General features: G+C 41.7%; 1 long non-coding RNA gene across 1 annotated transcript in view; it reads right to left on the bottom strand.

Moving 5' to 3' along the window:
- Positions 1-24,427, bottom strand: part of LOC307043453 — a 183,987-nt gene that overhangs the window by 96,525 nt on the left and 63,035 nt on the right. The window lies entirely within an intron of this gene.

Genomic DNA, 24,427 nt, shown 5'->3' with positions numbered 1-24,427 from the left:
AGCACAAACCGCTTTCTGTGCATGGATCGCTGTGCATTCGTGTGTGGGTTCTTTGAGACTCCCCTGAGGCTCACCCAATTCGTAATTGTAATTTCTCTCATCTATAGCCAATCAGATATCTCCTCCAATCTAAGCCAATCACATGAGGGCGCCCCCACGAGGGTATGATTTCTTGCGTTCATGACACTTCGGCCCAATCCCAAACCACTCCCTCGACCCTACCCCTCCGTGACGGAGTGAACTCCGTCTGTAGCCACACGGCCCGTCTGCACTACAGGCATGAAAAAATCTTGAAGCTGGGCGTGTCTGAAGCTTGGCGATTTTTTGCGAGCAACCAATCACATGAATCTCCCGCCCCCGACATACAAAGCAATAGCAATGTTAAAACGAAGTAAACTGGATATAAACTCTCCAAACAGGCGAAAAAAATATCAGTTTCACCCACTGTCTCTGCCACCTCCCTCCATGCCTGGTTCCTCCGGTTTGTATCCCGGTAAATAGTTCCGGTCGTAAAGAACCGGGTGATTTGCTACCGTAATATCTCGTTTGGAATATGAGGAAATGAACTGCGGTTTGGCTCTCCCAGCTTGCACGCGGTTTGATTGGCTGCGCTTGCACTGGCGGGATTTGCATAAACGGGATTTGATTGGCTGATGCCAAGCATCGAGCCTCAAAAGTTGAACATTGTTCAGTTGAACATTGTTCAACTTTTGATGCCGATAGATGCTCGTGATGCTTGCAAAGCCATGCCATGCTCCCGACAATGCAGTTCGGCGAAGATTAAAAATCTTCTACGTCACCCCATTCAAGTGAATGGGCGAAGCGTTGAAAGCATTTTTTGATGCCTGTAGTGTAGACGTACCGACACTCGCAGCTCAACGAGGCTCCCTCCTGTCAGATGGAGGGAGTAAATACAGCGGCAAGCTTTTGGACGGCCTCCCCTCTCTCCGGCAGAAACAGGAAATGCCGTAACTGTATGTAACAACGGTTTCAAATCAACATTTCTTTGACAAAAAATGTAAATTAATAACTCAAATAAAACTCCAAACATATTTCATTGTTCGTTGTGCTCTTTTTCGTTTTAAACCTGATGTTTATTAAAATGCACACATTTACCTTTTTCTAGACTAAACACAGGTATGATCCTAAGTTAAAACATATGAGGTTATCATGAGGTTGTTAACATCGCAGTTTATCAGTGGATGTTTGCTGGAACATGTAAACAGCGTGTTTCCTGACGGACACACACAGCGTGACTCCGGTCAGGTAGAGACCGGTCTCAAGCATGGTCTCAAGTCAGCACCGCTGCAGACTCGCTGTTTGAGGGCTTGATAGCCCACTCCCCCTCCACACCGCTCCACACTCGTTGGTTTGGAATAGCCCTCAATATGGCGGACCCTCCGCGTGAACGCGCAAACGGAGGGGTAGGGTGTAGGGGGCGGTTTGGGAATGGGCCTTCATATACGCATTTTGCGCAGTCCGGTCAGCTCGCTAAACAGAGGGCGGAGCTTCAGGTGATCATGCAGAGCTACTAGGCTTGTTTGAGACGCGTTGCGGCTCACCTCGAAAGTAGACGAGAATAGCCGATCGCAGCCGGGGGAGGTCTCAAAAAGCTTGCCTGAAGTCGGACAGCTCAGGCCCAATCCCAAACCACTCCCTCGACCCTACCCCTCCGTGACGGAGTGAACTCCGTCTGTAGCCACACTCGCAGCTCAACGAGGCTCCCTCCTGTCAGACGGAGGGAATAAATACAGCGGCAAGCTCTGGGACAGACTCCCCTCTCTCCGGCAGAAACAGGAAACGGTTTCAAATCAGCATCTCTTAGACAAAAAATGTAAATTAATGACAAATAAAACTCCAAACATCTTTCATTGTGTTACTTTTTTGTAAAGCTCTTTTAGTTTTAAACCTGATGTTTATAAGCTTCTTAGTTTTTGCAACAGTCTGTAAATATACACAACTTTATAATAAAATTCACACATTTACCTTTTTCTAGACTAAACACAGGTATGATCCTAAGTTAAAAACATATGAGGTTATCATGAGGTTGTTAACATTGCAGTTTATCAGTGGATGTTTGCTGGAACTACTTGTAAACAGCATGTTTCCTGACGGACACACAGCGTGACTCCGGTCAGGTAGAGACCGGTCTCAAGTCAGCACCGCTCCACATTCGTTGGTTTGGAACAGCCCTCAATATGGCGGACCCTCCGCGTGAACGCGCAAACGGAGGGGTAGGGTGTAGGGGTAGGGTGTAGGGGGCGGTTTGGGAATGGGCCTCAGTCGGCTTCTTCTTCTTCTTCTTCTTCTTCTTCTTCTTCTTCTTCTTCTTCTTCTTCTTCTTCTTCTTCTCCTCTCGTTTTTTTGGACGGATTGCAAACAACTTTAAGGTGCATACCGCCACCTCCGGAGTCGGCTTGACTCGGTTTGCATTTATAAAGAATGCACACATGTGTTTAATCGTTAATGTCAGATATGTACTAAGTAAATACATTTGTTCCAGCTCAAGATTAGATTCAACTTTATTGTTATTGCACATATTACAGGTACTGAGACAACGAAATGCAGTTTAGCAGTAAAGTGCAACAAGCAGTAAAGTGAAAAGTAATGTACACAATCTACAGAATAAAAGATAGAATTAATTGAATGATGAATAAACAGTAAGGGGTATGAATATACACAGCAGCCTGTGAGCATTATTGAAGAGTTAGTATGAATATGCTAAGATATATAAAGTATGAAAACGGTAAGCAGTGCAAGTATAGTATAACATATATAGATATTAATTTCATGATGATAAACATTGTGGAACAATTATGAAAAATGTGACTGGAAAGGGCGACGCAAAACTGACAAAAAACAACAACAAACTTTTGCCGAGCCAATTGGAGAGTTTCATCAGCAGCACGGGGTAAAAACCACCAATGAGCGCTCAGCTCGAGATACCAGCGAGTCGTTTCCCATCAAGCATTTCGCTTCCGCAGCCCGTGGAGAGGAACTGCGCCGCCTCGCCGCGCCTCGCTCTCAAGGCTGCGGGCGTCTTTGTCCCGCGAGATTTCAACGTCTCATGTAGGCGAGCCTCCAGAGCAAGTTGGACAAAATGACTAACCATCATGCAACGCACTAGCAAGACGTTGATCGAAATTGCGCAGGTCTGCGCAGGTCTCGCTTGTCTCGAACAAGCCTGCTGTCTCCGTCAGACTCAGCAGCCTCATCCAAATAGAGAACCGCAGTGATGCGTCATAAAACCCGGAAGTAAACTTCTTCCGGTTCCTTCGTCAAAAACCAATGCAATTTCTCCATAGGATTTTGGAAAATAGCTCGAAATAAGGTCTGTGGTTGACACACATTTAAGAGAGGGATCACGTTTTGTTCAGCCGGATAATCTCCACATGTCAACCCTACTTTTATAATTTTTGAATCATAAATCTAGTCGCCAGAAGCAAAATGCTAACGTTATGCTATAGACGAACTACAAGCCAGTACAGCAGCAGGGTCGCACGACTTCAACGTCACGCCAACTTAAGATCGTTTCAGCTGACTTGCACCTGAAACTGCACTTTGAACACTTTAAATATATTAACATTTTAAACTGTATAGCCTACCCCGGTTATCTCGGCCCTTTTTGTTTTGTTTTATGTATACATGTCACACTGTGGGAAACGATATTTCGATATTTCTGTATGTATAACACATGTAGAATTTTTGACAATAAAGCTGACTTTGACTTTCGCGTGCTTGCATATTTTAACAAAGCTTTTCATTTTAGCCACACTGAATTTAACTAGAAGTCATGGCTGTGTCAATTAACAGTCTGATATCGTTTTACAAAGATGACAAGTAGAGTGTAGATAGGAGAGAACCACTACAAGTCAGGACACGTAAAACAGTGCAGCCTAGATGAAGGTGTGCTTACCGGTGTTGTCAGGGCTAGCATGAGGGACAAGGTTTATAGTGTCGGTGAGTAGTGATAGCAAGAGTACCGTTAACCTAAAGTTAATTTATTCAAATTAATTCCCATCAACCAGTCCATTTTATGTGTCACATGACATCTTTATTAGGCAAGGCAAGTTTATTTATATAGCACTTTTCAACACAAGGCAATTCAAAGTGCTTTACAAAAAATGAAAGACATTAAGAAAATGGCATTTAAAATCAGTCTTAAAAAGAAAAGCTAATAAAAGAAACATTAAAAGAAAAAATACATGGATAAAAGTTACAGTGCAGTCTAAGATATGAATAGCTCAATTAAAAGCAGCAACAAAAAGAAAAGTCTTCAGCTTGGATTTAAAAGTAGTAAGAGTTGCAGCGGACCTGCAGGTTTCTGGGAGTTTGTTCCAGATATTTGGAGCATAATAACTGAACGCTGCTTCTCCATGTTTAGTTCTGACTCTGGGGACAGAAAGCTGACCTTTCCCTGAAGACCTGAGAGATCTGGATGGTTCATAATTTAGCAGGAGGTCAGAAATGTATTTTGGGCCTAAACCATTCAGTGCTTTATAAACCAGCAGCAGTATTTTGAAATCTATTCTTTGACACACAGGAAGTGTTAAATATGTTCTTTATTCTCGCGTCCAGGAGAGAAGCTTTAAAATTAGACTAAATGGAGTCTCTGAAAAGATTCAAATGGGATACTTTAATTAAAAAAGGCGCGGTAGTGTTACAGACAGAATATTGTTCCGGCAGAAAAAAGCTATGATCTGGCTCTCCTGCGCAAGAAGAGAAGGGCGAATCCCCCGTTCGGTCCCGTTATATATCCTCTGCTGGCTCCTCCCCGCCAGCCGGCTCGCCTCGCCTCCAATGTCCGTTGTTGCATTTAAACAGAGGATTGGTACTTTTCACAATCAACATATGCTTAACACGCATTTTCTCCTCATATTCTCTTTCATCACTTTTCATGTAACACATTCTAAACGCTGTAATCAATACTCTAAAACATACAGAAAATGTTTCACGGCTGGTTTGGTTTCCGGTCATTCCGGATGTTGTCACATGCTACTCTCGTCTGTAAACAATAGTGTATTCAAATAAACTGTACTTTCATTTAATATTCAGCATGGTAGTATCTCGACATCTATAGTTGTAGTGTTAAATCAGTAGGTTTCGGTTTTCACCACACCACGTCATTTCGCTACTCAATTCACCTCTTTAGGAAATCGTATATTAGCCACATGCTAAATGCTAACCGTAGATGAAGGATTTTCAGAATAAAAGCTTAACCGCTTGTGCACAAGAATTTCTGGTTTTTCAGTATAAAAGAGCATTTAACTTGACAGTATGTTTAAACTACATTATACCATCAAAACATTGATTTTAAATTTCTAACAGAAGCCAGTGTAAAGACTTGAGAACAGGAGTGATGTGATCCACTTTCTTAGTGTTAGTGAGGACTCGAGCAGCGGTGTTCTGAATCAGCTGAAGCTTTCTAATAGATGTTTTAGTGAGACCTGTGAAGGCACCATTGCAGTAGTCCAGTCTACTGAAGATAAAAGCATGGACAAGTTTTTCCAAATCCTGCTGTGACATTAGTTTTTTAATCCTAGATATGTTCTTTAGGTGATAGTCAGTTGATTTAGTAATTGTTTTAATGTGACTGTTGAAACTCAGATCAGAGTCCATGACTACACCTAGATTTCTGGCTTTATCTGTTGTTTTGAACATTGCAGACTGAAACTCAGCGCTAACTTTTAGACGTCCTGCCTTGGCTCCAAAAACCATTACCTCAGTTTTATCTTTGTTTAATTGGAGAAAGTTCTGACATATCCAGTCATTGATTTGTTCAATGCACTTACTCAGTGTTTGAATTGGAGCATAGTCTCCTGGTGAAATGGTTACGTAGATTTGTGTGTCATCCGCATAGCTATGGTAACTTATTTTGTTGTTCTTCATTATCTGAGCCAGTGGTAGCATGTAGACGTTAAAGAGAAGAGGCCCCAAGATTACAAATATTACACACCAGAAAACACAGAAATATCCATGAAATAAACATACAGTAGGCTATAAACAATTAAAGGGATAATTGGAAAGGCATTACAAATGTAAATATATATTAAATAATAAAACAAGCCCACCACCACAGGTATCTACAGGAGAAGAGGGAATTCTCTCCACAAATTGTGAATGCCCATGTGGAGAATGGAAATGCAGTCATGCGGCTGCATGAGCCATCTTTGCCATCCACAATTTCAGCTGCACTGACACCCCCTGTCAGTGGAAGAAGCCAAAGGCAGCTAAACGTATGCATTCAGTGGAGGAGCTATTTCCTCCAACCAATAACTAATTTAACTCGCTGACAAGAGAGCCCACCAGGGCCGAATTCACCATATACATTGGGGGGGGGGGGGGGGGGGGGGGGGACACATCCCCAATGCGTTGATGCTCCAAGCAGGTCAGTCATGTTTTAATTTGCCCTCCATCAGTTCTGGTATCTTTTTCTAGTTAGCTCTAAAGTAATCTATATTATTTTCTTTCGTAATGATAATGTTAATGAACCCTCCGGTTTAGCTTCTTTGTGTAAATAACTTGTAGTTCTGATGTTAAAATCGAACTTTTCAGGAAAAGTAGCTAGGGGAGTGATTAGTCAAATATGCATAAAGAAAAAGTAAATCTGTTTACAGTTCTGTTTCATATGGGTGTTGAGAGATGTTTCCATAGATTTAGTGCCTAATTTTGCACCAGATTGATGCATTTAACTTCAACATTTAAAAAAAAAATCTTCCCAGGGGAGCATATCCCCGGACCCCCCTACTGAGATCTACCACCTGCCTATACACCCCCAGTCAAATTGTCCCACCCATATTGAGGATGCTTGCTACACCTATGCCTTAGACACAGTTTCGTGAATATTGTTTTTTTTACTAGGTTTAACAGGTTTTAAAGTGTCCCATGTGTTAGTGAATTTTTATATATTTTCCTTTAGAATAGCAAGAAATTAGTATTCAAATTTTGATTTCATTTTTGGTTCCCCCCAATGTTTACTCCATGGTTACGGCCTTGGAGCCCACCTCCGAAGATCGTGACTGGCTGAGGGACAGACTCGGGGGCAGGTTCTCAGGAATTTCTTGGCTTCTCTCCCCCGAGCCAGAAGAGGAACACTGCAGCTCGGAAACACTTACTGTTCCTGAAATTATCAAATCTGTTGGGCATCAGGGACCTGAGGCAATTGTGGCAAGCATGGCATTGTCTGAAGAGCAACAGAGGGCAATTCAGGTGGCTACCACTGGTCAGCGAACCAACCCAAACTGGCATTTGTTCAGGAAAGGAAGGTTGACTGCCAGCAACTTTGGAGCTGTCCTGAGGTCAAAGCGTGTGACTGCTTCCCTTATTGCCAGGGTGCTAGGGCAACAACAGGCCCTTGATGGTGTTTTGTCTGTACAGTGGGGGACTATGAATGAATTTGAGGGCGTCAGGGCATTCACCACTGCAACCCAGATGCAGGTCCATGAGTCAGATTTGTGGCTCTCCCAATCAGGATTGTTGGGGGCATCTCCAGATGGTCTGGTAGGGTCTTCCGCTGTGCTGGAGGTAAAGTGTCCCTACGGAGCCAGGGAAATGACAATTAGTGAAGCATTGCAAATCAAGGGCTTCTGTGTCAGTAAGGAAGGAGAAACATTCAGCCTGCGTGAGGAATATCCTTACTGGCACCAAGTGCAAGGTCAGCTTCACCTAACTGCAAGAAAGAAGAAGAAATAAAAAAATTGTGAATCGTTTTTAATTTACATTTACTCGCCTTTGCAATGTTGTAGTTGTTAGAGTGTTAGGTTTCCTGTCAGCTTGTCTGTTGGGAAGATATCAAATATTAGTTTCATGGAAGTCACCCCGTCACATATAAGAGCATTAAAACATACAGTAAATAGGCTAAAACAAAACATCTAAAGATATAACCTTGCTCTTTGATAAGTCTCGTGAACATTTTCATTATTTTGACATTTTTATAGATGAAAATTGAACTAAAGAAATAAATGGTAGATTAATCCATATTGAAAATAGGTGTCAGCTGCAACACTAATTATAATAGATATATTTCTTAATGAATTAAGATAAGATATTACTGTATTGATCCCAATTTGGGAAATGTTTGTCAACATGAAATGTTTGCTGCAACAGCAGCATAACAAGAAAAACAAAATATAAGTTATTATATATACAAAAGTATGTGAGGGATGGGATATTAAATTGAATATGAATGTGATTTTACGTCCAAGAGAAGCTATGGAGCAGAGAGTTCTCTGCCAGCCAGAGGTGATTTGTTATTAGTTCAATATGTCAAACTGACTACAATCTTTACTGTAGTTAAATGGTGAAACATTATGCTGCTTTTACTAATTAGACTTATCATATAAGCCACACAGGTTTTAATAGGATTTATTCATTATCTTTACTTATGTTGCGGTCTTTTCAGCAGCGCCATCTCTAAAACGGCGATACAGTCACTACCCATCATTTACATTTCAACGTGACATGGACAAAAATGTAACGTCAGCTTACCTCATGGCACGAATCCAGACTCTCCTTTGGAAAACATTGTCCGGGAAACGATAGAATAAGCACGTTTCATGCGAAGACCTGTGGCTGCAACCCGGAGCAAAGAAACAAACCATTGCATAGCTAACTAGTAGCGCTAGCTTTAGCTAACGTTAGCTAACGAAACGAACTGCTGAGTAAAATTGGAAAACACTGGTAATTAATTATTCTATAATTTGTAAAACTACGTTGTTAAAAACGACAATTTCAAAAATACAGATTCTAATGGTCAGATATAGATATACAGATACTAAAGATAGGCATGTACTTGCTTTCAAGCAGAACACAGGGGAAACAAACTTAGCGGGAGCGTTTATGTGTTAGGCGTAATGACGTACAACGGCCTCAACAATTTCTGTAGTCCTATTCAGCCACTCTGTAACAACCATCGTTTTTCAGACATGTAAACTCTTCAAAAATCACCAGTGGGGTCACTGCTGATGTATTTAATGTCGTAGAACAAAACGTGATTTATCTCTTAAATTTGTTTCAACCACAGATCTTATTTCGAGCTATTTTCCAAAACCCTATGGAAAAAATGCATTGCTTTTTGACGAAGGAACCGGAAGTGCTAAAAATGCTAACTTACTTCCGGGTTTTTGGACGCGTCACTGCGGTTCTCTATACCCCTCCTCGACTCCTCTCTTCCCCTCCTCCGAGACTTGACCCGGAAATCGATCAAGACACGCCATTTTGAAGGACGTCCCAATAGCTGAAATGCACACGGAGGAGTCGAGGAGGGGTGAGGGAGGAGGAGTGCGGGAGGAGACGAAAGGGAGGATACACGCGAGCAGACTACGCGGAAGTGTTTTCACTACTCGCGTATAAAAGCCCCGCCCCCACCTTCACAGCTGTTCGATTTCAACAGAAGAAAACAGACAACTGGAAGATGAGTGGAAAAGTGTCACATAAATGTATAAGTGCTCACAGCTCCGTGGGAATTATTATGTGCAATTAATTTCTAAAAGGCTTTCACATTACTATTAGGGGTGCACGGAATGGAAAATTCTTGGCCGAAACCGATACCGAAAATAGGAAACAGTTGGCCGAAAACCGAATGCCGAAAGGCCGAAAATGATTAATAGAAATATATATATATATATATATATAATGTATACATTTTTTACCAATGTTGTTCTGCTACCTGATTATGGAAAAAGACATGATTATGGCAAAACTTAACTTAAATAATAATCACTATTATGGGTCCATAAAACATTTATTCAGCACTTTTGAATGCATACAGTACATTAATTCCAAGTCAAGTGCGGTTTCTTTTCTCTGTAGGATAACTACAACAAAGTGCATTCAGAACAAAGCCAAGGTGCTTTAAAATAAACATCTAGGCCAGTAGTCCTACAACAAAATAGTGTAAATAAAGACTAAGAGCCAGGCCTTCAACAACAACAAATGCACCTATAAATTTGGTAACCTAACGTGTTGTTGTGATGACGTAATCAAAACGCGGCGACAAACACAGCGCGCGACCATGCTCGCGGCAGGCTCACAGCCAACATGTCTGCCTCTTGGAGATTTTTCAAACTATCAGAGAGAGAGGCGCGGATTGCGATTTGTAAAACGTGTTCAGCTGACATTTCTCGAGGGGGTGTAACTGCAAAGACTTTCACCACTTCGGGATTACTCCACCACTTGAAATCAAATCACCCGGACAAATATGCGGAGTATGATCAACGTGACCCTGTTCTCTGACATTCGGTGATATTTTTTCGGTGCTAAAACCCTTTCGGCCGAAAGGGCCTTTTTAAACATTTTCGGCCGATAATATTCGGTGCATCCCTAATTACTATCATTATATTTTTATTTAAATGTAGGCTACATTTGACACCAAAACGGAACACAAAAGCAGGACCAACCATCATTGAATTCCTTGACTAACAAGAGAAAGATTCATTCATTTAAATACATATTTAACCAGAAATGGGCCGGTTCTAAAGGGTTATTCAGTTAAGCCCGATGAAAGGGGATACAGCTGTGCACATGTCATCATTAACAGATGTTGTTTAAGAGTGACGTTTGAGTGAACGAGGACATCCCAATTAATACCTGAGGACTCCTCTGTCCTCGCGTCACATCCTCGTGTCTCTCGCTCGCATCTTACGGAGGCGGAGCTAAGATGCAAGGAAGGGAGTGAGGGAAAGGAGGAGTCAAGGAGGGGTATTGGGATGAGGCTAGCAGCTGATCTGATCTCTCTCTCGCGTCCGGTTATACTTCACTCGCGTTTATGTCCATATCGATCAGATCCAGCTCTCCTGATCAGCCTTTATAGAGAGCACCGATCAAACTATTTAGAGTGAATATCGGCCGATAATGACGGGGGCTCCCCCCGTTGACAGTTCACTGTCTAGCACTGGCTTCGTAGTGCACTGATCGATTAGGCTAAGCTAACCTGTAGCTGCTCCCTCCATACTCACAACAACTTTATACAGACATAAATAAAGCAGCTGTATTCGCCATACAGGAAACACACATTTAAAACGGTTTTGCCTGCCGTTTGTGTGTACACACAAGCATTCCTCAATGGTTCGGAAAGTGGCGCTGTACCTTAATAATATAAAGGCTTGTATTTGCGTGCATTTCCTGTTCTGAAAGTGGCAATGTACTGAGAGTGGAGGTGTCCTGAGATTAGCGCCTGCAGGCAGGCTCCATGGACCTGTCAGCTCCGGACTGCGCAAAATGCGTAAATGAAGCGCTACGTCATGAACGCAAGAAATCTACCCTCGTGTGATTCGCTTAGAATTGAGGAGACATCTGATTGGCTATAGATAGAAAAAATTACAAGTACGAATCGGCTGACTGTCAGGGGAGTCTCAAAAAACCCACACACGAATGCACAGCGATCCATGCACAGAAAGCAGTTTGTGTTTGCAGGTTCAGAGGTTTTAAACGGAAAACAAATATGTGTGGATCAAAAATACACATTTAAAACTTTTTTCTGTATTTGGTTTTTATTTACATGTATATGAAACGGAACGCATTTGTGTGTGCATTGAAAAACACAAGTGTGGATCCGGAAATACAAGTGTGAATCCTTTTGCGGATCATAAAATACAAGTGTGAATCCTTCTGTGTGCATGTGTGTATTATGAGACTGTTCTGAGCCCATAGTTTATAGCCTGTGTTGTATATTTATACACTCAAATGAACAACCTTGTGTGTGTTGAATAACAAGTTGTATTATAGTGTTTATTTTAGTGTTTTTTTATACGTATCCACATTTTGATTTCAGAGCACAGGAGAATGCTGGGCACAACATAAAGCTCAACAGTGAAGCTGGCAATGCTGAACAAAACCATCACTAGATCGTGCTACATCAGCGTAATATAAAAATACAAAACGATTGATGTGCACATTAGCATAATTTCTAATGGCTCGGATCTTACACTAGCTAGCCGCTTCGTTATTCGTTAATATCAAATCCATCATAACAATCCAGAACGTGCGGTGCTGTTACGTGTACGCAAATTGACGTGCTTGATGTGAAGATGTGAACGAGCCTTTTGGGGGGCGTGGTTAAAGTTGTGCATGCTCTATGAGCGCACATAAGGGTACTTCTCAGGCATGCTGGGTAATCTGTGATGTTTCACTCTCAAAAGTTGGGCCATTTTGTCATCCATGCACCAATGAGCAACTCTCATAGGAATGAATGAGGCCCCGCCTTCCACGCTGTATCCAGTTCTTATTATACATCCATGATCACGGCCCGTCCACACAGCGGCTTTGGAAAAAGCTTGCCGGCGGGCGTGTCTGAAGCTCGACCAACAACCAATCACTGCCCCTGACACACAAGCAGCGGTTTGATTGGGTAGAGCTTGTACTGGCATACGATTTGATTTGCTGACGCTTCCACCGAAAGCTTCAGAAGCTTCAAAAGTTGAACATTACTCAACTATTGCAGCCTGAAACGCCAGGAAAGCTCCGCTCTCCTTCCCACAAAGCAGTTCGGCGAAAAGTGACGTCACCCCATTCAAAGTGAACGGGCAGAAGCGGGCAGAAGCACTGTGTGGACGAAACGACGCGGCGCTTTGCTGGCGTGGCTCGCTGCAAAAGTTGAGCAATGTTCAACTTTTGAAGCCTCGGCAGAAGCGTCAGCCAATCGAATCATATGCCAGTACAAGTTCTAGGCAATCAAACCGCTGCTGGAGGGGCGGGAGATTCATGTGATTGGTTGTTGGCTGAGTTTCAGACACGCCCGCCGGCAAACGACAACGCACGCCGCTGTGTGGACGGGCCGTCACGGCCCCTACACACGGCGGCGTGCGTTGACGCTTCAACGCTTCTGCCCATTCACTTTGAATGGGGTGACGTCACGCTTCGCCGAACCGCATTGTGGGAGCAAAGCGTAGCTTTTCTCGCGGTGCCTGCTGCAAAAGTAGAGCAATGTTCTACTTTTGAAGCATCAGCCAATCGAATCATATACCAGTACAAGCTCAAGCCAATCAAACAGCTGCTTGTGTGGCGGGAGATTCAGGTGATTGGTTGTTGGTCTAGCTTCAGACATGCCCGCCGGCAAGCGACAACGCACGCCGTCAGTGTATCCTCGATTATAGCTCCTCCAGAGAGCCTCCTCGACGCTCGATCCTTGGTCCTCGAAGTACATTTAGAGAAATTAGATGTCCTTCAACATGGCGTGCTGAAATCCATTTCCGGGTCACTACCGGAGGACCGAGGAGTCGAGGAGGGGAAATTAATGAAATGAGAAAGGGCCCAAGTATCAGTGGCAGTTCTAGACCAAACTTTACTTGGGGGGCAGTTATTTTCTGAGGGGGGCACAATAAATGCGGGACGAAAAAGACAAGTAATTGCACATAAGAAAACAATGCAATACAGTTATTGGTATTTGTTTCAGTACACATATTTATTTCAGATACTTATAGTTACAGTCTTTGCGCTCTAATGCAGGGGTCCTTTTTTAGGATGAGAGCTACTTTCAAAAAATAAAACCAGTTGTGAGCTACTTTTACTCCTTTTTTTTGTTTTTTGCTATGTATATATTTAGCACATTTTAACATTATATGCTTACCTTTAACCTTTATGTGCTGTTTGGGTCTGTGGGACCCATTTTCAGTGTTTACTAAAAGAAAATGTATGCAATTTAATTATTTGAACCTGCTTTATTTGGGGATGGACCTCACATCCTCTAAGGGGGTCCGGGGGCATGCACCCGCGGGAAGATTTCATTTTAAATGTTGAAGTTAAAAGCATCAATGTGGTGTACTTTGAGCACAAAAGGAATTTATGGATACAGCTCTCAACACTCATATGAAAGAGAGCTGTATGCTTTTCAATAATCCAAAAATAGATATAGAGTTGAAGTAAGTATATAGAGTTCCCTATGATTGAGGTTTCGTTTATGCATAGGGTAGATTCTTTTAAGACAAGATGTATATACAGTTGTAGAAAAAGTGGTTTCAAAATATTATTTAAAATATTAAATAGCTCTACAACATCCCCTAAAATTGCCTTTTTCTCTTGTCCCCGCTTCTTGGTGACCAACTTGCATGTCAAATATAATATTTAAAATAGGGTTTTAATTTACTTTCTTTGGTATTATTCTATTGATATATTTCTGTTGTAATGGTAAAATAAATTTGGTAAATCATACATATATTTTAAATAACAGTAATTTTGCAATGAAAGTGTGTCCCACAACATGCGCGCAACCCTGTTACCGAAACCTTTTTAGCTTGGCAGAGGAAGTGAAAAAACTGTTTGTCACATGACACAGTGGAAAGGACATCAACAAGCCATGTGCTACTACCATGGGTAGACCAAAAGTAAGTTGTAATGGCATCAAGGGTTTCCTTTTGCCACTATAGAGCGGGGTTGACGACACGCAATCCAAAACAATAAGCAGCCGAAGGTTTTCATTCCAAAAAATGTAATTTTATTAACAAAATTATTGACTTAAAAATAGTCTCAAAATAAATAATCTTAAACAATATTTCGGCGATATACTTTCCTATATAAACTAAACTATACTTTGTTTACATTCCAATTTGCAACACCAATCACTGTCTGCAATTTGCGGTCGAAAAACTGTTCTGCTCCCCGTCTCATCAGGTCTCCGAGCACCCCGGCTGTCCTCAATTACCTCACTTAAATACACACCGGAAGGTACACGGAAACAGATCATATTTACGATATAAAATTAAACAATCACTTCGTCAAAACATATTCACCATGGCAATATAAATCATTTTCCATCATTAAATCATTTATCAAATTATGAATCGAAATAATAACTTTGTGGCTTAACATACCGGCCCCTAATTGTTGACGCAGTTGCAAAACAATTAATACATTATAATAGAGCCAAAAAAAACAAGCAGTTACTCAAAATCTAACTGTCATCAATATACAATCATTGTCATAGTTCATAGTCCAATGTTTGTGTTAGGTGTGTTGGCATGAGTTCAAGAGGAAAAAGGGGGGGGGGGCGTGTGTGTATGTGTGATACTGGGTGTCAGAGGTTACTAGCACATGACACCTTGTGTTCAATCAACTGCTTCCAGAAGCAGACAGAGCTTGTCAATTGGTCGCTGTAAGGTGCTACTCTTGGTTTTCACCAAGACACTTCTGACAAGCCCTTTGGACCCTGACAGTGTCTTTATCGCCCGGCCCATTTGCCAGGAATTTCTTGGTGCTGTGTTATCCACGATGACGACGAGATCATTGGGGCGAAGGTTCCGTTTGGGGTTGTGCCATTTGACTCGCTGTTGCATGATTGGGAGATATTCTCTTATCCATCTCCTCCAGAAGAGATCTGCAAGGTATTGTGCCTGTCTCCATCTCCTCCGTGAGTACAAGTCCTCCTTGTGAAAGATTCCAGGTGGCAAAATCGGTTTTGTCTTTAGCAGAAGGAGGTGATTTGGTGTGAGGGGTTCGAGATCGTTTGAGTCACTTGAAACTGGAGTCAATGGTCTGTCATTCATGATGCTCTCAACTTCGCACAAAGCTGTCTGTAGAGTCTCATCATCCAATCTCTGTTCTTTTAGGACGGCACACAGAATCTTTTTTACAGGTCTGATGAGCCTCTCCCAAACTCCACCATGGTGGGCTCCATATGGCGGATTAAAAGTCCATTTTACTCCGTCCCTGAGTAATGCATTTTGAATCTTATGTTGATTCAGGTCTTTAAGAGCAGCTCTCAGCTCTTTCTGTGCTCCCACAAAGTTTGCGCCGTTGTCGGTCCTGATGCTTGTCACTTGCCCTCTGCGACATATGAATCTACGCAAAGCATTGATGCAGGAGTCAGTGTCCAATGAGCTTGAAACTTCCAGATGTATGGCACGACTCACAAGGCAGGTGAAGATCACTCCCCAACGTTTTACATTTGCTCCGTCTCGTTTAACCTCCAGGGGTCCAAATAAGTCGATACCAACATGAGTAAAGGGTGGTAGATCTGGAGAAACCCGATCCTCTGGGAGGTCAGCCATTTTCTGCTCTCCGACTGTGGCTAGCATTCTTCGGCAGAAAACACAGGCTCTGATTATCTTTCTGGCTGCCGAGTTAGCACGAGGCAACCAGAATCTTTGATTTAGCCCTGAGAGCATGTGGCTTCTCCCCGAGTGTCCAATCTGCTGATGGATGTGGCCCAGGATCAGTTTGGATACAGTAGAGTCTCTGGGCAGGATAATGGGGTTCTTCAGATCCATTGGCATTGGTGATTTGCTTATTCCTCCTCCCACTCTTAGCATGCCTTCAACTAAGATTGGGTCCAGCTTCCTGATAGAGCTGCTTGCTCTTACTTGCCTTCCTTTCTCCAAAAGTGCAAGTTCCTGAGAGAAGTGACGTCTTTGCTCAAAGTGAATTATTGACCTTTCAGCTTCTCTAATATCCTCCACAGACAGATGTTGTGATCCAAATGTCAACTTTAGCTTATTCATTTTGTCCTTTAAGGGGCATGGTCAGCTTTTGCAGATTTCCTTCTTTGATTTAGCAGAAGAAGAATCCCCCTTAATTTAAGTATCCAAGCAACCCCTCTCTGCAGTCTGCTCCATCATGAGTAATACTCAAACAGTTTGCTGGTTGGGTTGGTTTCGTGGACACTCAAGCTGTTAACTGCTACGTCCTTTCTAACCTCTGAGTCCTCTGATGGAATAAGGCCCAGGTTCTTTGGTGTTTTTGGCCAATATTCCTTTTCCAGATACTTAGGTCCTGTTATCCACCTTGATGTCTTTAGAAGGTGTTCTACATGCAGCCCACGGGACGCGTCGACGGCAGGGTTGTCCATGGAGCTCACATGCCTCCACTGCTTCTCCTGAGACAGTTCCTTGATCACTGAAACTCTGTTTGCCACAAATGTGTGATATCGTTTAGTCTGGTTGCTGATGTATCCGAGGACAGAGGTGCTATCTGTCCAGAAAGTTGAGTCCTTGAGGTCCACTTTAAGCTCCCTTTTCAACATCCTGTCCACCTTTACTGCAAGTGTTGCTGCAGTAAGTTCCAATCTGGGAATAGTGATCTGTTTGAGTGGAGTCACTCTGGATTTTCCCAAAATAAATGAAACATGGACCCTTCCCATAGTGTTTGTAAAGCGAAGATAGCTGGTGGTGCCGTAACCTTTTTCGCTTGCGTCACAGAAGTGATGAAGCTCTGCAGTCCTGATTGGTCCAAAATTCTCAGGTTTAATACACCTGTCCACTTGAAATCTGCTAAGCTGTTCCAACTCTGTGATCCATCTCTGCCATTGTTTTGAGTATTCTTCTGGGATGGTTTCATCCCATCCACACTTTATCCTGCATAGCTCTTGGCGCATCTGCCTGGCTTTAAGGATAAATGGGGAGAAGAATCATAATGGGTCGTAGATGGAACTGACTGTTGAGAGGATCCCTCTCATGATAAGAGCTCTGTTTTTGATATTGACTTTGAATATGAAGGAGTCTTTCTCTGTATCCCATTTGATTCCAAGTGCTCTTTCAATTGGCAGGTGTTCTCTGTCAAAGTCCAGATCCTTGAATATCTTTGCTCTGTGATGCTCAGGTATACTTGCAAGCACTTCACGGTTGTTAGAGAACCATTTGGTCAATAAGAAACCTCCTTTGGCGCATGCGTCTCTGAGGTCTCTGATAAGCTTAATAGCTTGTTCAACTGTGGCTACTGATTTGAGGCAATCAACGTAAAAGTTGGAATTGATTGTTTCAGTTACTTCTTCGTCGTACTTGAAGCTGTTGTCTTCCGCCACTTGTCTGAGAGCATAGTTAGCAATGCTAGGTGAGGACACAGCACCAAAGAGGTGGACCTTCATTCTATATGCCTCCAATGAATTTTCAGTGTCTCCATCCGGCCACCACAGAAACCTAAGGAAGTCTTTGTGCTCTCTCTGAACTTGCACTTGATAGAACATTGCCTCGATGTCCCCCATGAAAGCAATTTGTTCTTGGCGGAATCTAAGCAGAACTCCATTGAGAGTGTTTGCCAGGTCTGGACCTTGGAGAAGTTCCTTGTTAAGAGATGTGCCTTTGCATGATGCAGTGCAGTCAAACACAACTAAGTTTGCGCTTTTGTCGATGGTAAACACCGTGGTGAGGTATGTACCATATCTGTCCATCATTCCTGTTAAGCTGTTCTGGTGGCACTCTCTCTGCCTAACCCTTTTTTAACACGTCCTCCATGAATGTTTTGTATTCCATGGCATATTCTGCATCCCTCTTAAACCTCTTTAGGAGATTTAGAATACGTTGTTTTACCATTTCATAGTTGTCAGGCATAACTATGTCTTTTTTTCGAAAAGGCAAGGGTAGGTGATATTGTCCGTCCTTGAGTTCTACAGAGCTTGACGCCATCTCCATGAACCTTTTGTCTTCACTTGACATTTCCTTCTTCTCTTCATAATCTTTTCCCGAGAAGTCCTGATTGTATTGTGTGATGAGGAGATCATTCAGGTTGGCTACTGATATTCTGTTGACCATTGTGACCACAGGTCCGGATTCCACAGCAGTACAAGCGTTGAGTGGTCCATTTACCACCCATACAAACACTGCCCTGACTGCATATGGTCCATTTCCTTGACTTCTTATTATGTCCCAAGGTTCCATTGCCTTAGGAACATCAACTCCTATTACAAGCTCTATGTCAGCATCAATTTCTTTCAGCTTTATGTCCCTTAGATAGGGCCATCTTTCCAGATCCTTTTGTGTAGGTACATTTTCTTTTGAGACAGGAATCTTACTCTGTGTACACCTGAGGTAGGTCAAGGTAAGTACTGCCATCTAAATGTCCTATCTCCAATCCTTTGAGTTTGTAACTCTTTACAAGTCGTTCCTGACCCATTGTTCGTAGCACGACTGTCGTTTTTCGCGATTTGGGATTCAGCTGTCTCATTAGATTCTCTGTGCAGAATGACGCTGAACTGCCGGGATCAAGAAAAGCATAGGTTGAGATAAACGTATCTCCTTTGTGAACCTTGACTCGAACAGGCACTATGGCTAGGGCACAATCCCTACCGGCCCCAGTTGCTTCACCAGCCGAGACGAGTGCACTGTTGACCCAAGCTCCTTTTGTTTCAGTCGGGGGAGGCTTTTGTAGAAGTGGACTGTCAACGTGAAGTATTGTTGGGTGACTCTTTTGACACGTCAGCCTTTTCCTACAGTTCCTGCTCATATGACCCCTCATCAAACATCCAAAACAATAACCATTTATCTTCAAAAAGTCAACCTTTTCCTTGTGCGGATGATTTTTGAACTGATGGCAATCAGTCAGCACGTACTTGCCTTTACAAAAGTAGCACAAAGAGGCAGGACTACCCCCTTGTGGCTGTTTGAAGGTGCCACGCTGCTCTGTGTTTGACGGTGCAGCGCTGCTCTTCTGATCACATGCTGCTGCGATGATGGTGGCGAAGCTGCTGCCTCTACTTTTAGGTGTTCTGTGGCTCATGGGTTGGCTCCTAGTGGCCATCCTTGGGCTAGAGAAGTGGCAATCCTGTATATCCCCAAATAATGGGTCCAGGAGTATTTTAGCTTGTTTTACCATAAGCTCCACAAGGTCACGAAATCTAGCTCTTTCCTTTGTTCTCTGCAATATATCATAAGCCACTGTCCGCCATTTTTCTCGCAGTTTGTAAGGGAGTTTAGATATTATTGATCTTAGATTGGAAGGAATATCTAGTTCATCCATGTACTGTAAATCTTGCATAGCATTGCAGCATCCTCTTAAATACATTGCATATGCCTGAAGCGCTTTTCTATCATCCGGTCTAATTGATGTCCAGTTCATTGCCTTTTCCAAATAAGCGCTGGTTACTTTGATCTCGTCCCCAAAGTGCTCCTTTAATAGCTGTTTGGCTTCTGTGTAACCTCTTTGTGCATCCATATGCAGGCAGCTGCGAACGAGATCTTTGGACTGGAAAGTAGAGCCTGTCATGACTGCTAGCTGTCTTATCCTCAATAAGGTGTTTGAAAGCTTGCATAAAGGACTGATATTCAAGTGGATCACCATCAAACACTTTTATCTCCATTGTTGGTAACAAGGTAAGTTTCTGCTGCATAATGATGAGGTCAGCAATATCTCTCTGTCTTTGTATAACAGTGTCGAGGTTATCATGGGTTTCATTGCGTTGGGTGGAGCTATGCATTGTGGGCATTTTGAAAGGTCTAAACTGTGTTGTGGGTCGCTGAGGGCTGCGGAGATTAATGACAGTCCTCTGAAGTGGTGTTTTAGGCACTGCACCCAATGGCATGAACTCCATGGCTGAGATTTCAGGATCCAAAGTGTCTGTGCTTCTTTCTTTTCTCCCCTCCAGATAAGCATTCATTCCATCTTGAATTTGATCATCCATTTTTTCCTCCACGTCAATGCTTTGCAGAACCTTTATTTTAGCAGCAGATGCTGCAATTTCTGTGTCCAGTTCCATTTGTTCCAGTTCAGCTTTTAGTGTTGCTTGTTGTAATAGCAGTGCATGTTTGTCCTTTAATCCAGCAGCTCTGGCTAGCAGGGCAGCCTTTTCATCAGACGCTCTTCTACATGCTGAGGAGACTGAAGAGGTTTCTGAGCTCCTTGACTTGTGTGAAACATTAGAGATGCTGTCGTGGGGCTGAATCTTTGATTGTGCAATTTTTTCTCTTTTCCACACATCCACATCTTTCATACAATATTCAAAATGTGTCATTTTTGGCTCAAACCAGTCCACATGATCCTCCTGGCTCTCTTCCTCTGATAAAAGCTGTTGTAGAGTCATGAACACTGCACAATTCATTTATATTTTGTTTGAACATTTCCAAAGCTTCATTGACATACTCCACATTCCCATCCTCCACAAGCAAGGCCTTCATTTCGTTCATTTTCCTTGTGCATGCTCCTAATTTCCCACTGCGGGAGGCTTTGAGTGGATTTAAAAATGTTTCTGCGTCAGCAGAAGTCCTGGGATCGTCCGACATTATTTAATTATTTGTTTTTAGGCCGTGCATAAAAAGACGTTGCGCTCCTTTAATGAGTCTCACAGAGCACGCCTGGATTCCTTTGTTGCACAAACAAATTCAATCACATTCTTTTCACGGACGATCCACAGGTATTTACAATCCTCCTCCAATGTGTGCATCGCCGTTATGATTTCCTTTTAGACTTTAACAAGTCCGACATTCCATTCAATGCATATACGCATTTTTATTCCATTTATTTACTCACGACCGGCCCAGTCTCTCAGCTCCGGTGTGTCCCTCTTTTCCGGTGATCCAAACGGTGTGTGTCTCTTCCTTACGGAGTTTTTCGACTTGATATAATGGATCAAGGGTTTCGTTTTGCCACTATAGAGCGGGGTTGACCACACGCAATCCAAAACAATAAGCAGCCGAAGGTTTTCAGTCCAAAACATTTAATTTTATTAACAAAATTATTGACTTAAAAATAGTCTCAAAATAAATAATCTTAAACAATATTTCGGCGATATACTTTCCTATATAAACTAAACTATACTTTGTTTACATTCCAATTTGCAACACCAATCACTGTCTGCAATTTGCGGTCGAAAAACTGTTCTGCTCCCCGTCTCATCAGGTCTCCGAGCACCCCGGCTGTCCTCAATTACCTCACTTAAATACACACCGGAAGGTACACGGAAACAGATCATATTTACGATATAAAATTAAACAATCACTTCATCAAAACATATTCACCATGGCAATATAAATCATTTTCCATCATTAAATCATTTATCAAATTATGAATCGAAATAATAACTTTGTGGCTCTAACATAAGTCCTCTCTTTTATTTCTTATATTTCCAATCTTGTCACTCTTGAAGGAGTGTGGCACTCATACAAACGCAACCCAGTTACTCAAATTATGAGACTAAAACAAATTAATTAAAAAATATATCTTTCTTTAGTTACATATCTAAGTGAGTCCATTCCTTGACAATAGCATTACATTGTGCAGTTAGCATTAATTCCTGAGATAAAAGCTAAAATTAGCATTGATTTGCAACCCTCTTACTTGCAACCCTGTTACTATAAGTATAATATAATAATAACAGGGTTGATTCTTCATTGGAAAATATATATAAAATATTATCAAACAACATTTCTTTGGTCCTGAGTATTTATTTGTCTCATTTCTGTCATGATCTACAATCAAAAGTAATATAGCCATTCAACCTTTACGTAACCCTGTTACTCTAATGAGTATTTAATGTAAATGTGACTTTCTTTACTTAATAGTAAACAATTTGTATTGAAGAATATTTTTGAAAATACTTTTTTCTGCTTAATGAGTATTTGTAACAGGGTTGCAAAAAGCACGGCACACAACAAATAAAACATCTAAAAAAAGTGTATATTTGATGCCTTAGCTGGGTAAATCCCTTTTTTGATGGTTTATTATCTGTTTTTCCTAAATACATAACAAAAAATAATAAAATAAAAGGTTCATTTTTTAAAAAGTGTTGATGTCTAAATTGTCCTCCAATGGTCAAGGTCTGTAACTGGTCAATTCCAACTGTATTAGCTACTGAATAGCTTAACTTGCTTATCTTTTAGAGCAGTTGTTCTAAACATGTCTGTGTCAAGGACATATTTTTCAATACATTAGGTCACAGACTAAAATAAAAATAAAGATTGGTCTTATAAATGATTAAGACCAGAATTGTAGTTTGTCATCTACATTCTAGGAGATAACCGTTGATAAAGTGAAACCCATGACTCTTAATCACATTGGGCTCACTCAATATTGAATTAAACATTGAGAATAAAATGTGTCCTGTTTTCCAATGACCCCCTTGAACTCCCTCAAGGAACCCTGGGGTTCCTGGCTCCCTTGTTGAGAACCACTGCTTTTGAGGATTGTGTATCCCGAAAAACTGTATCTTTTTACCAAATCTGAAAAAAACTTGGAGGATTTTGAAGGGCTGTGAAGCTTAAGTGTATTGAACCAGTAAAGATCTGAGGCTGAAGACAGAACCAGAACATAACTGTAATAACACCTATTGGTGACACACTTTGATGCTCCAATGTAACAAATATATTGTAAAACGGTCAGCTCTGTCTCTCCTTAAATGTAGACTCGTATTGAAATACAAACAACTCTCCCTGGTACACTTAATATACAAACTGTAAGGGAAACTTCTGCAGCAATGGAGAGTCAGGACGAGGAGAGTTGGAGCTTTGATGTCAAACAATGATGTTTATTACAAGTCAAACGGCCGGAGAATTCCTATCACAAGTCACAGCAGCAAAAGGTTCTGACTGCACGGGTGGGTTGTCATCTCAATTCTGATCAGCTTCTCTCTCGATAGACCTTTTAACTAGTTTACAGAGAGTAAACAACATATTGGGGCGTTAACACCTGGAGACACTGAATCACTTATCTGACTCTTAGGCTCTGTGAACGAGAGTTGACCGGTCATAAAACTGGTAATGTCAACAATAGCTGAGACTTCCCATTCCTTAAGACAGATAACAGACTTAGGGTTGGTCGTAAACGTCAACAAACAGAAAGGTTAAATATTTAGGAGTAAAGACAGAATTATTCCCTCACACAAACCTTTGGCTCAGGTCAGATGTTCTTTATAATTAATTCTTCCTCAGTAGCCTACTTGATAAAAAATTATTAGTTAGAGACAGCTGCCACAACAGATTCCTCATCAAGCATGAGAAGGTCATGTGTTATTTTGTTGTTGTTGTTGTTGTTGTTGTTGTTGTTGTTGTTGTTGTATACGCCATATTTAATTAATACAATAAAATACACGAACACTTAATAATTCACTATCATATTTCAAATGGGCCCTATTAGCATTTATTATTATCTCATTGTACATGTATAATGACATTAAACGATTATATTCTTCTATTCAATTATGCTTTATGGGGTGTTCCCTCTCCTGTAGAGTGTTCTATAGGTTTTTGTGCATGTAGGCCTAAATGGTCTGCAAAGACTAAAATCCCTGTGTTCTTGTACTTCTATTGGCTTGTGCTTCAAACACATTGTACGTTATAGGGTAAGGGGCGGAACATCAATAAGTGGTTGACCACAACAGAGCCGACCAGCTAACCAATCACAACAGAGCCGGCCAGCTAACCAATCAGAGCAGACTGGGCTCTGGTTTCAGACAGAGGGTGAAAAGAGGCACTGCAGCACAGGCAGTATGAGAAAAATGAAGAGCTTTTTGAACATTAAAGCATGGAGACATGTCACAGTAGAGACACTAAATATGAATATGAACTTGAAAAGGAGCAGAATATGGCCCCATTAATGTGGCGTATGTTTGCTACTCTACACACCTAAGATAAGCCACAAAGATAATTTAGCGAACTCAAAGGACATGTTTCACCATTAGGTTTGGTTAAACACTAGCCTTTTCTCTAATGTTTTACCTTTAAACTTAACACAGAAACAGTCAGTCAGTGTCATTGTGTTACTATGGAAACATGTAGTGTTGAGCGTAACGTTTTCT

This window comes from Notothenia rossii (assembly GCF_949606895.1).
Source record: "Notothenia rossii genome assembly, chromosome: 6".
Classification (NCBI taxonomy): domain Eukaryota; kingdom Metazoa; phylum Chordata; class Actinopteri; order Perciformes; family Nototheniidae; genus Notothenia; species Notothenia rossii.
The sequence above is the reverse complement of the archived record's forward strand: the minus strand, read 5'-3'. Positions and strand labels throughout refer to the sequence as shown.